Source organism: Anser cygnoides, chromosome 1 (genome assembly GCF_040182565.1).
Source record: "Anser cygnoides isolate HZ-2024a breed goose chromosome 1, Taihu_goose_T2T_genome, whole genome shotgun sequence".
In the NCBI taxonomy this organism is placed as follows: Eukaryota; Metazoa; Chordata; class Aves; order Anseriformes; family Anatidae; genus Anser; species Anser cygnoides.
The window spans coordinates 202,794,915-202,812,626 of record NC_089873.1 but is presented as its reverse complement, the minus strand read 5'-3'; positions in this window follow the sequence as shown (position 1 = coordinate 202,812,626).

Below are 17,712 nucleotides of genomic sequence, written 5' to 3'. Positions count from 1 at the left end.
CAGCTGACACTTTTCCTCAATATTTAGCTTTTGGCATCATACTTCGGCTAGTTGAGTTTCCACGGCATTTCCAGGGCTTGCATCATTTCTAGGACAATCTGTTTTCTGAGAGTAAATTCCTCAGTTTTATTAGACTTGGTTGTCTTAGCTTGGCCGTTACAATACACTTTCACACCTAACCATTTATTTGTGCTACAATGCTGAAGTAAGAAACTAAGCTATCCTCATAGCTGTTCATGTAAGCTGGGACATCCTGACCTCTGGACAAATGGCCCTCTGTTTAAGCTTTCTTATTATTTCAGAATAGAATTTTGTAAATGTGCTTTTCAGCTTGCCTAGACATTTTGCAGTCATTGTTCAAACAAAAGTGTTCAACGGGATATTTTTTCTTCTCTCTATAATAACAAAGATATAATGACCTTTGTATTGTCTGAACGCATGTCCACTATTTGTTCCAGATTACAGTAGGTGAGTCCTAACTCATAACATATCTTTGTGGCAATACACTTTGTTTCTAGCACTGGGGTTATCTTCCTGACCAGAAAGAGAAGATAAATTGAAGATAAATAAGGCAGAATAAGAAATTGTGAAAAAGCTAGGTGACAGTATGCATTTGATGCTGCTCCTGTTTTATAAGCATCTGAACCCTCTTGAACACAAGAGGGATGAAAACAAATGAAGGCAGTTTTCTGGTTTACAGCAAGCACTTTTCCAGAAATCTTCTAACCCATTCTTCACGCTTCTAAATCTGGATTGATTCTTTCTTCCAAGTTTGTTCCTTTCTCCACCTCAGTTTATATCACCTACTGCAAATACCCTTCAAAAGGTTATTCTAACTACTGAATGTCATTATGTCTTCTTCTGTTTTGGGTGAAATATGTGCTTAACTGTCTTTCATAGCTATTTTACATGAAAGGCAATGATTTAGTAAAGTTTGCCTTAGCCTTTTAATCTTATGTACTTAATTGTTTATAGAGTAAAGACTCACGTAGAAAAGTTAATAAATGCAGTTCTAAATCCTCTGCATTGTCAATAAAGATTGGTTTTTTGACTGAATGATATTTCTTAAGCACAATGTCGTATTAAAAAATCCTTTCTTTTACAAACCTACAGACAAATGCCAGCTGTTTCTAAGAAGCATCAGAGAAAGCTTTTACTTTCCAGCAAAATCCTGCACTATTGAGCTCAGAATAAGTGTTTTATTTCATCCAAAACATCAAATGCAATTTAAGGGAACCAATGATAAAATTGGTGTATTACCAATCACACAGGATATCTGTTAGAATAGCTACCTCAGTCAACCATACTCAAGCACAATGATCCAACTGATTGATGCTAACAGCTTGTTCAAAAGAAAATGACAGCTACTTCATACTTCAGTTAATGTCTGCTAAAGCACAGAAGTCTCAGCTTCACAAGGGTGTGGTGCAACAGAACCTGACTCCAGATATACTGAATTCATAATGTAATGGATACATCATCTGTGAGTGACTGACAACCTTATCTGGGGTGTCAGATTTTGATGAAGTTCAATGACAGTCGGTTTGACTGATTAAGCACAGCTTCACCTCTGCCTGCACTTCAGTTTTCCACAGGCATGAGTCTAGAAGCATTCCATTCTGTCAGACTAAAGACTATAGTCTACCAGCTGTATCTCTTCCAGGATACCTCTTTACATGTCTGGTATGTAAAGTCTCTTAATTTTCCACGTGGCAATCCAGAAAGGATGTGTATCAACTGGAAAGTTCAGGGAACAGAGCTAGAAAAAAGGCAATCAACATTTACTAGAAGACAGAAAAAAAAAAAAAAAAAAAAAGAGCTATTTTCTTTAGAGAGGAAAGACTAGGGTATATTCACGTTTCCACTTTTCAATATATTGACGTATAATGGCTTTTCAAATATGTAAGAGGTAGCTAGAGAAAGATAAAGAGAATCTCCATGCATACTGTGAGTAAAACCAGTATTAGTGTGTTAAAATTGCAGCAATTGAGATTTCATTCTGCATCAGAAATTAAAAGCTTTCTATCAATACAGGCAATGGAACACAGGAGCAAGTTACCAATCAAAGTTGGTGGAACCTCCATCGCAGAAGATTTCAAAAATTTGTCGGATCTTTTAGAAAAGAAATCCACTTCAGCTATACCTATATCCTTTCCTTCTGTGCTTCTTTCCAACCCTATTTTTTTATGATAAAGTCTGCCCTTTAATTTGGGTTCAGAGCCCTTTCTACTTCAGAAGGCACTTAAACATCTGCCTATGACTTCTGATGTACTTCCAACTTTAACATTTTCAGGAAATATAAAAATATTTCAGGTGAAGATTCATTGTTTGATGTTTAAGTCATAGATTTTTCTATGGCTCTGCAATGCTATTGCAGCAGCTCCAATATATTCCAATATATTTTTTCTTCTCTTTAGACTTCTCCATTGATTGGGTAGAAAAAGACGGCTATGGAGTCCCAACTGATGACTCTCTTTTGCTACACAGATACCAAACCTAGGAAGGGTTGTGTGGTAATTGGATTTTAGCAGTCAGGCCACAGGATTTTGATTATGCCCATGTTAATTCTCTAGCTTGCCATATATATATATATATATATGTATAAATTTTTTTTTCTGCACAAGATCCAAATATATCTCTACTGAAATTCTTATGAGGAAAAATACTATTAGAAAATTAAATAATTGTTTATGTGCTTTTCTGATATCAAAATTCTAAGCTGCCAAGATCCATTTGAATGAGTTCTGGGAAAACAGGAAGGCTGCAATAATATTACATTTTTCTAGTTCACTTGGTGACCTATTTCATTAACATAACAATTTGATCTGGACCCCTAAATGATGACTGTAAAGTACAATCAGCCACTAGCTCCATCAATGTATGTCAAAATGTATTTTTGCTAACGGGCAGAAGAACGCTACATTACGGAAGAAAAAGTATTCTGCAGTGCCTTACACAGCTTTTTTCAAAGTTTCAGTCCTCCTACAATTAAAAAGTTGTCCTAATACTCATCCTGTCTCTTTGCCACTGGAAGATACTTGCAGTTCTCTGCTCCTCATGGTACTCTGGAGGTAGAGAGGAAGATTACCTACTTTAGCACTATTTTTTCCAGATTCTGAGGCCACTGAAAATCTAAGAAGCTTAAAAGATCTGAGGTGATTGAAGATCTAAGGAAAAGAGCATTAGTTTATATATTTTTTACATGAAATCATGAACTTAGAACAAATGCTTGCGCATCCTAAATAAAAAAACAAGCAGATACCCACCTAAAAATACAGAAAGTGAAATGCAAGCCTTTTAAGATTTATTGTAGATTCTGCTTCTACTAAATGCACCAGTTAGTCAAGGATTGATTTTCCAGGGCAAGCAGCTCTACAGGGGATGTTTCCTGAATGATCGATATGTTATTGCTTATTCAGTAAGTGATGATGAAGTTTACCTGCCTGGCAGAGCGTTATCGGCCTAACTGGAAACACGTCTTCCCTGTTCTCTCTGATATGGAGAAGGGCCATGAGCAGTGGACAGATGTGACAGAAATACAATCCACAATGGCATTGCCATTATCACATTATCCCTAGTTGCTGGATTGTTCATGTATGTCACTGGCACAAGCGACTGGAAAAAAAAGCTTCAGATTAACCTATATGCTCTTTTCTAGTATCACGCTTCTTCCATTTTCCTGGCACATTCCACTGACTTTTAGCATGGTATTTATCAAGCACGATAGAAAGATAGATCCCTTCTCCCTGCCTAGTCATTCTCTCTACCCTCTCTCCCCAAAAGCTGCATAGATTTATGTCACCTGCCCTTAAAAGCCTTCAGAAATGATATTATGTCCTCTCTGTGAATAGTCTGTTCCTGTTCTTCATTCATGAGCTCAATTAGACTGCCTAAGAGCAGCTACACCAGGTCAGCTCAAGGGTCCTTGTAGTCCAGGATTTTATCTCCAACAGCTATAAACAAAAGAGTGGAATAAAAGGACAAACACACCATAGTAATTCTTTGGACAATGTTCACCAGTTGTCATGAATTCTAGCTTAGGAAGTCACTGAGGCAGTGTTGCACAATGTTCTTCCTAATAAACAACCTAAAATTCACCTGCAAAGGGTAGATTCTGTGCAGAATAAGGAAAGTCTATACTGAGGAATTATACAGCCTAAGAGTAAATTCAAGATTCAGTCTTGCAATATATATTACAGTGAATATCAGCTGAAATTCTTCAAAGGTATTCAATTAAGTCTCAGATTTTATCTCCCACTTCACCTCTCCCAATCACTATCACTTTCTCCCCTGGCTTTTAATAGACTTCAGTGTGCTCTGAATTGGGCTCAGGAAAATATTCAAGTCCCACATTTAAGAAATTTGGCTGCCTAGAGTAAACCAACAGTCAATTAAAAATTTTTACAATAGGGGATTTCCTTCCCTTTTCCACTTGAAAAGTTTCTATTCCTCTCTTTTTTTTTCCAAAAGGTAATCTAAAAGTAGTTTGTTTCAGGACATTTTCACTTTCAGGTGGGCAAAAAGGAATTTGTAAAAAAAAAAAAATCTGGAAAATGATGATTTCAACAAAGAAAGTTTTGCAACAATTGTATTTTTTTTTCCTAATCTTTTGGAGTAAAAACATCTACCCCCCCCCTCTTTTTTTTCAGGGGTTTTCCTTTTCTTGTCCAGCTTTTTCTCATACGTTGCTTTCTGCTTCAAAAAATATGGAAAGGAAAAAAGCCAACAGTACTTGCTAATGTAAAATGATAAGCATTGTTAATCAAAGAAATATATACTAATAAAACAGGTGTTAAAGGAATGAAAAATCATGTCACATTTACTAGAAATATTGCTTGTGTGCCTTTTAAAAATCATTATTTAATTAACTTCAATCTAACATCCTAAGGTTTAAGGATGCACCTCATCATACTCGTGATTTGCTTCTTTATTTTGATTTGTCTGATTAATTTCTGCCTCTTATAAAGATTAACCACTTTAGGTGGCTATATTCTGCAGCAAACAAGAAGCTAGGCATATCTCATAGGTTAGATGACACAGCAGTTCAATACTTCCTCTGACTTCAGGATAAAGGTTCCTTCATGCTAAGAATAATTCTTAGATTTTGGAGTTTCTCTGCAACATATTCTGAAAGTATTAAAATGGTATCACATGGTTTTATTTGTTAGTGAGTGAATAGATAGCCAAAGCAACAGAATAATGTGGAATGCCATCTATTTAGCACAACAGGCCTATTGTTATGTTGGCATATTACGTTGACGTGAAAAATGTTAAATACAATGGAAACAATATAGATATTTATTCATTTTCAAATGTAGCCTTATGAGGTCTGCATGAGGACCTTTGAGTAGTGGCATAACCAAGAAAGGCAACTGCTTAAATTGCGGATTCACAAAGGCTGCCAAAAGACAACTTAAAAAGAAAAATAAACTAACAAAACCCTGACTTCCCCACTTTGCAAAATACATAAGTGAATGAAATACCAGCCCAAATTTCAGAATGCTCTGGGCTGAGAGCTGGTATTCAAGCCAAGTTATGAGGTGGTTTCAGAAAAGTTATTTTAACCTTATCTGGATGTTCTCTCTTTCTTCCTCTCCCAGCATGTCTCCCCTTGGATGGCTTCAGCTCATTAACTGGGATTTTAGGCTTTGAGGGAAAAAAAAGAGAAAAGGGGAATAAATAAGGAAATTTTAGTTGTGTTGCTTATGAAAGTCCTGGTGAATATTTGAGAAAAGAATACTGGTAGATAACTTAAATCCCTAAGACCACTTTGTTTAGATGCAGGTGTGTAGCTCTGAAAGACCAACTTATGAAGTTTCTTTTTATCTCTGTTGCATTAATCAAAACCACAGAAAAATAGGAGGTGATTTTTTCACATTGGATACAAAAGAGTAGGACATACAAACAATATGCAGATACCATCATATGTCATACTCTTTCTAAAAAATAAACTGAAATTGCGAAAAGACCTTTGAATTACACAGGAACCTATGCACAATTAAAAACCTGAAAGTTTCCACTGAAGTCCCTGTCTGTAAAGTGTAAGTGCATAAATAGTATGTTTAACTAGAGCTATATAGAGCAGCTTTGGAATACGAACCTGCTTACCTTTCCTGTCCTGGAATACGCAAGGTCTTCATTAGCTGTAAGGTGGTGTATCCAGGGGAAAAAAAAAACTTATTCTGGGGGGGCTCCAGAGTGGAAGTGAAGGGCAAATGCATTTGCAAAGCTTCAGTAATGCTATTTGATTAGAGGGAGGTTTCTTCAGAGGAAGCTATTAACTATAGGAGTTTTAAAATGTTGTTTTAAGATACAGGAGTAAAGCAGTTGCATTTCAGTGAGCGTTAGCAGAAATGATTTCTGGCTGCTTTTAAAGAAGTGCAAAGGGGTTAACTGTCTTTCTGCAAAGATCCATAATGATATGATGACAGAAGTATTGTTCTGGAGAGCAGATAAGGAAACAGAGGCATGCACAGTTTATGGAAGTGCTGTCAGCAAACCAGACAAGCACTGCAAGTTGTCCATGCACAAGGTGTCTAAAATCCTGTAAAGTTACCATACGAACCTTAGAGGAGGAAAAGACAGCCTGATGGCAGTGGCTTGCTCATTTCATGGCTACATTGAAGGAAGAATTGGGATCCTCTTCCAAAGAAAGCTTCCAAGATCATGAAAGACTTCTAACTGACTCTTAAGAGCTATGTAAACAGAAAAACAAATACTCAAGGCATTTTTACAGGCTTGTCAGTTTGCAGCAGATACCTGGCACTGGGATGGCTAGATCAAGGCTCCTGAGCTCCAGTGGCTATTGAGCTCTTTCAGTCAGCCTGGGCGCTTTGGGGTAGAAGACTCTATTAAGTCTGACAGTGCTGGTTTTAGACATGGATCATGTCAGTCCCTGAGCCCTCATATGAAAGGAGCTCTGCACAAAATAGCCCTTACTAGCTGTGCAAGACCTACTGAGCACACAGAGAGTAGCTGCACAGTGAATATGCAGCAAGTCTGGTGACTTCCCGTGCATGCAAGATTGATGGTGCAGGCTCCAGCAGCCCTGCAAGCCCCACTGACAGCGCTGGCTGCAGCACCGCTTTGTCGTTGCAGACAGAGATTCACCCACAGATGCAATAACGATGTGATGACTGTTCCTTTTGCCACACTGAGAGGAAAAAAGAGCAACGTCGATAAAGAATTAGGCTTCCAATAAAAACAAACAATCAAACAAACCAGGACAGCATCCTTGGCATTCCAGTAGCAGAAGGAGCACACAGCATGCCAAGTATCAATAGTCAAGTCAAATAAGCATCTCTTTCTTGGGTTTAGCTACGTTCATCATCAGTCCTGCTCCCCATACTTCTGTGAGCACACCACTTTCATACCACCCTGTATTTCTACCCTCGCTGTCTAACAACATCAGTCAAACGTGCAGTAGAAACCCTTCTCACTTTGAAGTCTTTACCTTACACCCTTTTTAAGCCTAACAAGAGATGGCCAGGCCTTAGGATGCCTGCTTCAAATTATCCAGTTTGCACTAAAAAAACTAAAAAAAGTTCTGGACATGCCCTTCAGCAACAGACATTGTTGCGGAAAGGACTGTGCCAGGTTCAAACTATGCGTGAAAACAGACCTCAGATGTTCGATCTCTCGAACAAAATCATCTTCTGTTGTCTGCTGCCAAGTCCATGTGTGTAGCTGAACGCTAGAGATGCAGGAGGACAAACCGTGGCACTTCATTACGGCCACAGAAATGTAAAATTCAGAATGCTCTGTAAAAAGGCCAAGCATCTGTTACCATGGTGGGCTTAAGAAATTCATAAATAAAAAATAAGACATTGAATAATGAATAAGACTACATTGAATAAGACGACTGAGAGAAAAACGGTACAGAATGAAGATGCTTCTTGAAATGGCCTAAGATTCAGAGACTCAACCCTTAATTTCTATTTAATTCTTGTAGAAATTGTGTTGAACGGTGAAGAGAAAGTACTTAAAAAGGCATAAAAAATCCATTGTTTAGTGTAGTTCCCAAGGCATAAAAAGAAAAATAGCAGAGGAAAGCAGAAATACAGAAAGCAGGTAACTCCAGAGTTTGGCACCAGGGAAACCGATTGATATTTTTCCACTCTATTTTGTCAGAAAAAAAGGTACTTTACTGTCCCCAAACTCTTATCAGCCAGCGCACCCCACCTCCCAGAGACGAAAAACACTAAAATCCAAACTCAGTCTGCTGCAAACTTTTTCTTGGCTCTTGCTACTCTTTCTGAAGGGAGGGAAGCACATCTTTGCAAAGCTCACAAAGGTCTGAGAGCACTCCTGCTAGTCAGTTCCGATGGCTCTTGTAACAACCAGTATAAATGTCCTGCAAGAAAGGGATGTTGGCAACATGATAGACTATAACTGAAAATCTTTTTGAGGTTGACCTGGCTTTCAGTTAATGACAGCTTTCATCGTAATGGAGACTTTGTGACAAAATCCTCAAACTTAAACTACTCATAAGACATACATATTAATCCTGGAGAGCAAAGGTGGTTAGTCCTGCTTTTAAAAAAGCTATCGAATCTGATCCTGCTCTTATCTAAGACAAACCATCCGAGGCAACCTTAATTGTGGGAGGGACAACTCCATCCAGGCTATGCTCTACAAGGAAACTTGTAAATCTCCTAATGTAGTGTTGTAATCCCACAAAAAATTCCCATCTTCTTAGTTTGTCAAGAGCTAACTTACTTCACTCCAAGTATGCAATTGTACATTTGAAGTGGTATTGCTGTTACAGATGAATTGCTCATTTGTTTTTTACTAGTTTCACTTCTTGGCTCTTATCCCAACACAGAGCTGCAATTCTCAGGCTCCAAACACTGCACAGGGAAGTTTCATTGTAAATGAAAAAAATGCTTTCACCATTATTATTTAAAAACCACTCAAGAAAATGAATGTGTGTGATGTACACAACAAAATTTAAAGCTGAATCTATACTGTAGCATCAGACTGCACTGTCTTAAGACTTCTTCATATAGTCTGTAGGCCTGTAGGCTTTGGCAGCTATCCTAAAATAAGTTTCAGACAAAGAGGTGTAGCTTTACTTTCATTACAGTTAGTTTTGTCACTGACTTCAATAAAAGCAGGACTAAGTCTGTAAATGTTATTCAAACAGGTCGCAAAAAGAGAAACGTCTGACCGCACAACCGACTCATCTCCTATGGATGGCACCTGATCTAGAAGCTAAACATCATCTGTCTGTTGTTCACTGTTCACTGTTATTCACTGTTACCTGAAATTGCAATTCAAAGGGTTCTTATCTGAATATCACTGCTCTGGAAATCATCATGAAAAGTACTCTGAAAGTGTGGCATCAGAATACAAGCTCAACGGTCAGCAGAAATTCACTACGGAAGATATACCAAGCAGCAGATTTGAGGACAGGTTTATCAATTCATAGCTGCCTATTAAATTTGAAGGACCAGACAAGGATGAAGGAAAAAATGCAGCAATGCTACAATGCTACTAATGTTACTACTAGAAATGACCAAGGCAGAGTGAGAAGAAAGATTAAATTCAGGAACACTGAACAGTCATGTGGATGAGGTATGCAGCTGCAAATTCCTGCAAGGAGAGAAAATAGGGAGCCTCATGCACATCAGGCTTTAGTCATATTTTTAACTGAAAGGAGGTCAGACACTATAGGAACAAGGATAGTGAATGAATATAAACAGAATTAAAAGTCAAATGTTATTTTTGTTTGAATTTTGTTTTCCTGAATCATTCAAAAAAATAATAAAACTGTTCAAAGCTCTTTTAAATATCTAGGTCACAGATTTTGGCCACGAAAGGAGCAAGTCCTCATCCTCCTGATGTAAAGTTCTCTAAAAGTAACTTCTACATGGAGTCACTGGAACGCAATTGCCTCAACCTAAGTAGATCTGCTGACCTCAAACAGAACAGGATCTCATTTATCAAACAGTCTGATCTGGGGGAGCTAGGTTATCTGAGTGAGGCAGTGGTGGAGACGGGGTAGCGTAGGCCGCATAAAAGAAGAAAAGGATGCTATGTCGCTGCACAGTGGACAATATTCTGGTTTGGGATGTCTTCACCTTCTGCTCATTTCTCATCTTTCATGTACTGAGGAATCCACGGCTCAGACAGCTCTACAGTATGTTAGAAACCCACCACACACATTAGTCAGAGAACAAGTCTAAGCAACAACACAACGCTCCTTGACCTGACTGCAGCACTCATCTCTAACCCCAGCACCATTCACATCCCCAGCCCATGGGCCTGGAACACCACAAGGGTTTCTTTATGGCAACATAGACACAAGACACTGCAGTCGTTCAAGAAAAGCACCCTCTAAATTATTTTGGGGTGAAATTCAAGGCAGCAAATCTGGTTAGCCAACCTCTTGCTGGTTTAGGCTGCTCAACAGACCCTTTCAGCTATGCCCGTCTCATTTTCTGCCTCCTCCCTTGGTTGCAATGAATAATTCTGTTATTCAATAAGAACTTCATAGGTACAATTGCTATGCTATCGCTATCATTGCAGAAGCAGTCTTTCTTCTAGCTTGATAACATTCTTCTTTTGCTGTACTGTCCTGTATACATAGTTGTAAGTGTATGAATGGGGGGGGAGAAAAGATCTGTTTCACTGTAACAATTTTCATTTGAGGACTGGTTTTATACATTTATGTGAATGAAATTGAAAATTGAATAAAACTGAGTGTGTTTTATTCTATAGAAGAATGAATACCCAAAATAACACAGGGGAACATTTTCTAGTTCACATAGAAAGTTGGAGCCAGACAGGATCTCCGGATACAAAACATTCACACAACTGATTTGCCAAAAGTGGATGAACAACAGCAACAAAAAGATAAGGTATTTTGCTTCCTCTCCAATTGAATACTGGTAATAACCAGCCATTTCTGAAAGCCTTAGCACAGGCTTCTGTGGCAGTTGTTAGATAACATTCTCCCCAAACGCATCCCAGTGTGGCATATGAGAGGCAGGAATAAGATGTAAGAGCACACGCACTGTAAAGGATACAGCTGATAGGGATGTAAAGGCAAAGACGTTTTCATGTGATCCCTGCAGTAGCACCAACATTGCTCGCTGGAATATAAACAGATATCTTCTGTAATAATAATAAAAGTTCAAGATGTTTCTATTCTAAAAAAACAAATATGCAAGATGGAATTTCCTCATGTATAACATCTGGTAAAAATAACTGCTGAGCTCTTCTGTTGCCATGCAGCGCTGAGCACATCAAAAAGGTCCAAGGGTACAGTCCTTACACAACCAGATCCTGAGGCACTAAGATCAGGATCTGAAATGGTCCAGGACCAGTGGTCAGACCGAGCTTCACAAACATTTCTTCTGGTAAAAGCACTGGTTGTCTAGGCACCACAGCACCAGCCTTACTAACGGCTCCATTCTCGAAATGATGAAGTGCCCCAGCAGCCCAGGGAACTAGCAGATAAAGAAGTTTGCTGGAGTACTTCATCTAACAGAAAAAGATCTCTCCCAGCCCCAGCCAAAGCACTTAGCACCCTGAAGGATATTTCATAATATAAGCCTTGCGTAGACAGTACCATTGCAAATGCAGTTTTTTAAGAATAACTCTGGTGTTGCGGCAAAGAGGACTCTGACAAGTAATTTACAGTTCTTGCAGTGCTCTATAGCCTGTGTCCCTCTTAAGTAATAGCAATATAACATGCTCACTCTTTCCCGTGTATCTGTCTACAGAAAGTGAAGAAGTCTATCATATAGCAGATAGTAGAGGTCTATAAATTACCCAATATACATTCTAGGAGGTCTGGTTTTAACACTGCTACAGCTCAATGCTAAGTTGAATAAAAACGTTGTTTTTTTTTATTATGAATCACGATGTTGCACAGCAGCAACGGCCAGTTTTATAATCTCAGCTGTCTGAAATTCCTTTTAGCTGTTGTTTTCATAGACAGTAGGAACTGTCAAGAGCTCTAACAGCAATTAACATTAGCTTAGCTATTCAAGACCGAACACTTCCAGATGGAAAACACAGCAGCTTTGGGTACCCATGCTGGACTCAAAACATCCTGCAGATACAGGGATGCAGCATCTTTCACCAGAGCATGGGACTGGCAGTTAATATTCAAAGCAAAAGCTCTAATACTCATGTTCTCTCAAATTACCTAAACCAAAAGCAAATGATGACCTTGCCTTAGGATGTGAGTAATATTCTGTTTTCCTAAGACAAATATAAAAATAGCATTGCTGGGTTTTTCTTGCAGCAGAGAATGAACAGTAACTCCTGAAATCCTTCCCAGTCTCCACATGTGAAATAAAGTAGGTCAGGAAGCAGTCAATGGTAAAGCCTTTCAGAAAAGCTACCAGCGAATGAAATATGTGGGAAGGAAACAAGTGGGCCTGTGATTTCTCATCCATGCAGCATACCAAATGTGTGGGCTGCTGGTTAAGGTAGAACTGAGACAAGTTCAGTTCTTCGGAACCAACTTCACAGCCACGTCCCTTTGGAAAAACAGTCCCCAGATCAAAGCCTAGGGTAAGAAAACCAAAATAGCTGCTTGCAGATCCAAGACTGTACCCTGCTTCAGCCTCTTGCACTCTCTTTAAGTCAGTGTGTAAGAGAAAGGGTGTGAGACTCATGCAAGTGGCTTTCACTTTGTGCTCTCTCCTTGCGTGATACATCAAGCTACGTCACCACAGCTTCCCTTTTGCTAACTAACTTAAGATGTTGGATGCTACCGGCTGACCTGAGCTGCAACCCACCGCCTTTCTGCACCTTTCCATCAAGTAAACAGAGCAAGTGAAGAGCCTGTGGCGCTGCACTTCAGCTACAGACTTACAGTCCAACAGGATTCAGTTAAGGAGCACGCTGTCCTTCTACGAGGTCCAGTGATCCCAGTACTCTAATGTAATTTTCCATTTAAGCTGGTGTGACTTGATTTCCATCAGCCCAGAGAAACCTTGGTGGCACTAGACCCTGCTAAGCCAAGAGCTTTCTGAGGGTGATCAGCCTTACCTGTAGGGATATAGTTCTGCATCAAGGAGGAAACCCTCCCTTTGCTCCTCCACATCACATGGTGACTGAAGAAAAGAAAAACCACACTCACTGTACCCTGCACAATTCTACCTTACAAACCAGTCTGGGGGAAGCTCTAGCATCCTTTCTTGTCATGCACTCCCCCATGCAAGTTTTTCTTTTGTATTTAAGCATCCTTTGAAGGCTTTAAAAAAAACAAACAAACAAACAAACAAAAAACACTCAAAAAGGTGTTTAAAGAAACATATAAAAACCTACAGTTCTTTTAGTTCAATACTCTCAAAGTGGACCGAAATTCAGTTAGATTTAGAAAGCTATTTGCTGCCCCTCTTTGCATGTAGGAATTCCAGAGAAACTCCACTAACACAAAGAAATTTCCTCTGGAAATAAACAAATGTCAGTTAGTCACTAGGACTCCTTTTGTTTTGTGCATGTCTCTGCTATGTATAGCCCCTCCCAGGCTGCCTACTCAAATTATCTGTTGGAGCTGCAAGGGTATTAAAACGTTGTCTTTTTGTATGTTCCCCAAATCCTGCCAGCTGAGAAAAGCCCACAGCAGCCAGCCAAAACAAAAGCCAAATGCAAAGCACACATCTGGCAGCTCACAGGAAATCTCAGCTTCATGTGCTGCTATTCTTGGGTGCTCCTTAGACAATAATTCCCAAATTAAGTAGCCACCAGTCTTAAAACCAGCTCTACGAGCTCAGAAAAATAACAGGCTTGAGTGATGTTCTTTGTTCAGTGAATGCCATAGCACTAGTAACCTGACATACCTGGGCTGTCTCATGGTTCTGCGCTGATAAGCCCTGTGATTCGGGGCATGTCCCTGCTTAGCCTGGTGATGCCTGCAAATCACCTCGTTAAAAAAAAAAAAAAAAAAAAAAAAAAAAAGGGATTTTGAGCATTTGCTTTCGATGTGTGTAGGTCAGATTTCGACTTTCATTCTATTGATGATGACAGAGTGGAAGAACAGAGGCTTTTTTAAACATTAATGTACAAGGGTGAATGGCTGGGCTGTGACAAGGAGCTGGTATCCTAGCAGGCCCGCTATGGAAAGCACGCTCTGAGCATCAGCAGGAGTGATAGAGGAGGAAAGAAGGGATAGGAAAGACTGAACAAAGAATGAATGGGGGTGAAAGAAAGAGGCTCTGACATTGAATGCACGAGATTTAATGTTTCAGTGTAGCTGGTCACATCAGATGCTGTAAGCTATGAGAAGAACATAACTACAGCCTCTAGAAACAAATAATCCTCTGTATTTAAACACATTACATAGGCACATCTTTGCACACATCCAGCTTCAGCAGGCCCAATTCCTCACGTTCCCAAGTTGTAAATTCTGTAGCTGTACTGATGTAAAGCAAGTATAAGTGTAAAGCAGAACAAAATCTGAAATGTTCATTTTACAGATGTATTTCTTTTTGTTTGCTTTGAAAGAAAACCAGTCCTGTCAGGCAACGGTCTCAGGTCACAGAAGTTAAATAAACAGGAGGTGAACAGGTTCAGATCCGTGGGCAGTCTGTCGTTGCCATCTGGTGGCTCAGCATGAAAAGTACAGGAAAATAAGGAAATAATCACATCTTTCTTACCAGCGTTTTTAAAGATTGTATTGTCACCATTTTCTCTTCCATGAGGGTTAGGAACGTGAAAAAGCTACTCCAAGACTCGTTACTTACACATGCAACTTCTCAGGAACGCAATTATTCTCTTTTACCTTTGGCTCCCAAGGATCTCACCCTCATTTTCCCTCATGTAGCTTCTTCCCTGCCGATCAGCTCTAAAAAGAATTTAAAGTAGTTGCATGCATACAAACAAGATTCTCACATGGTCCCCATCATCTGCTAGGACACCAGCCCTACAGACATTGCCACCCCCATATCCCTGTACCATGACATTGCTATATCCCATAGAGGCTTTGTAACAACAACCAAGGGTGGTCATTGTGAGGTTCAGGACGATGGCATTTAGGTGGCCAAGAGCATCAGAAGGACTGATGACCTGGGCATTGCGAGGAAGGCTAGTGGCCAAGGTGTGACGCTAGCCAGGATGCAATTACATGAAACTTTCTGTAGGAGGGCTTGCTCATTTTCATTTTCCTATCAAAAGCCCTGCAAAATAAGACTATTTCATTTGTATTTTCAAAACATCAACACAAAGGCTTTCCATTCATGCTCCCCAGCTTCCCTATTTCTATGCTGTCTTTTCAAATAACTTTGGCTTGTTCCAGCAGAAGAACAAGTTGCTATTGGCAACCTTTCTTTTTATAACCCCCTGTGCAACACAGTCTGAGGGAGTCACCCTGTGGGTTCAGAACAGCGAACATAGTTTCTCCAAGGACTAAATGAAATGCAATAGTAACTCAGGCCATCTTTATTTAAGCTCTTCAGGTGAGGAAGAAATGATTACACCTTCTGGTAAAATACTAAGGTATAAACCCTTTAATCCAGTATGTGTTCTCCAGGGATGGATACAGTGCCATATTTCAGAGGCACCCCCGTGTAGGCATAGCACCAGTCCTATCAGTGTACCCTGGTGGCCAAGAAGGCCAATGGGATCCTGGGGTGCATTAAAAGGAGCGTGGCCAGCAGCTCAAGGGAGGTGATCCTCCCCCTCTACTCTGCCCTGGTCAGGCCTCACCTGCAGTACTGTGTCCAGTTCTGGGCTCCCCGGTACAAAAAAGACAGCGATCTCCTGGAAAGAGTCCAGCGGAGGGCCACAGAGATGATACGGGGCCTGGAGCATCTCCCCTATGAGGAAAGGCTGAGAGACCTGGGTCTGTTCAACCTTGGGAAAAGAAGACTGAGAGGGGATCTTACCAATGTTTACAAATATCTTAATTGTGGGAGACAGAGGTATTTGGCCAACCTCTTCTCAGTGGTTTGTGGGGACAGGACAAGGGGCAATGGCCAAAAAATGGAGCACAGGAAGTTCCGCACTAACGTGCAAAAGAAATTCTTCACGGTGAGGGTGATGGAGCACTGGAACAGGCTGCCCTGGGAGGTCATGGCATCTCCTTCTCTGGAGATATTCAAGGCCCATCTGGACACCTACCTGGGCAGCCTGCTCTAGGGAACCTGCTTTGGCAGGGGGGTTGGACCTGATGATCTCTTGAGGTCCCTTCCAACCCCTACAATTATGTGATTCTGTGATCTGAGGCTGCAGATGCTTATATAACCCAAACTAAAAACACCGTATATGAAATATCAGATACTTCTACAGAAAACTAATGTAATCTTATTCAGCTAACCACATTTACAGGTTTGGCTGCAGAATGAAGCCAAACTTAGGATCTCCTTCTTAGCATCCAAGAAAGACCCTGTAGGTTTTCATCAATGGGTTTGTTTTAGTAGTCTTTCAGTAACAAAAACTAAAGTCTACATCAGTTTCACTATCAACAGTAGCTTAAGGGCAAGAACCCAAGTTAAATGGCATAACACTAAATGCTCTGACAGAGCTAAATGCTGTCGCCAGTAAGATCCACACAACACATTCAACTGATCCCCGCACACCTATCGCTGTGCATCCTTGCTCTTCATCCTTCCACTACGGAGGTGCAGGAAGCATGCTTGGTTTGCATTTCGTGCGTAGTGAGATCTTTTCTCAGGATAACAATATTCAGAAAAGGAAATAAACTGAGACAGGAATGGGACCTGCCCTCTGATGCCCACCACTCGCATGCAAAGACAAGATAACAGTAGACGTGGCAGGTGTCCTCAGAGCCACCAGTTTCATTGACCTCATATTTGATGGTTGAAAGGCAGATGGTGATTTTAACTGAACCACAGCAGTGCCAGACCCTCATTCAGTCAATCTAAATTAGCACTTGTTTCAAGCTCTGCTCGAGTGATGCATTCTCAGCATAAAAAGGTTCAGCAGAAGACGGCCTTCCTTACACTGAGGGGTAGGCTAGCTAACGTGACTGAATTCTTGAAGTGATTTTTTTTTTCTTCAGACAATATCAAAATCACTGATTGAACACACAGAAACAGATGTTAGCACTTCCTTTTCACATAGAGTCTCAGAAAACCAATGACTTCTATTTAGAGGTCAGGGCAGGAGAAAACATTTTTCCCCTTACATTGCAGGACTTTCACAAGAGTTATTTTAAAGAGTTGTTTATTTCTTGTCTTGCCTTTCTTTAACTTCTGTCTCTAATCTGAACTCTGGCCTTTCCTCCTATTTTTTCTGCAGCTGTATATCTTTTTATTGCCATCTCAATTGCTTTTTTTATCAGGAGGTTGAGTGTAGTTCAATCTGTCCTTCGCATAGTGATCACAGAAAGTCTAGGAGTCTGATTTGCTTGTGTATCATTCCGATTTCACACCAGCACAGTTTCTTTTTGAAGTGACCAGAGAATAAGACTGTTGAGATTCAGGCCTATGCTACCAATTTGTATGCAGCACTGAACATCAGTGAAGTATTTAGATGTCTGTTTGGAGGAGAAGCTTATTTGAGCCACTGGGATATTTTTCAAAGAAAGACATCGCTCGAAATATGCAGAGAAAGGGGGAAAAAAACCAAACAAACTCCCTACTTTTTGCTGACAGCAGAAATCATGATCGTGGAAGTGGAACTTTCCCTGATGGCATTTTTTTCCTGCATGCACACAGTGTACAACTACCTCCATCAAAACAACTTGTTTTTGCAGCACCAGCACTTGCAAAGACCAAGAAGTAGCTAGAT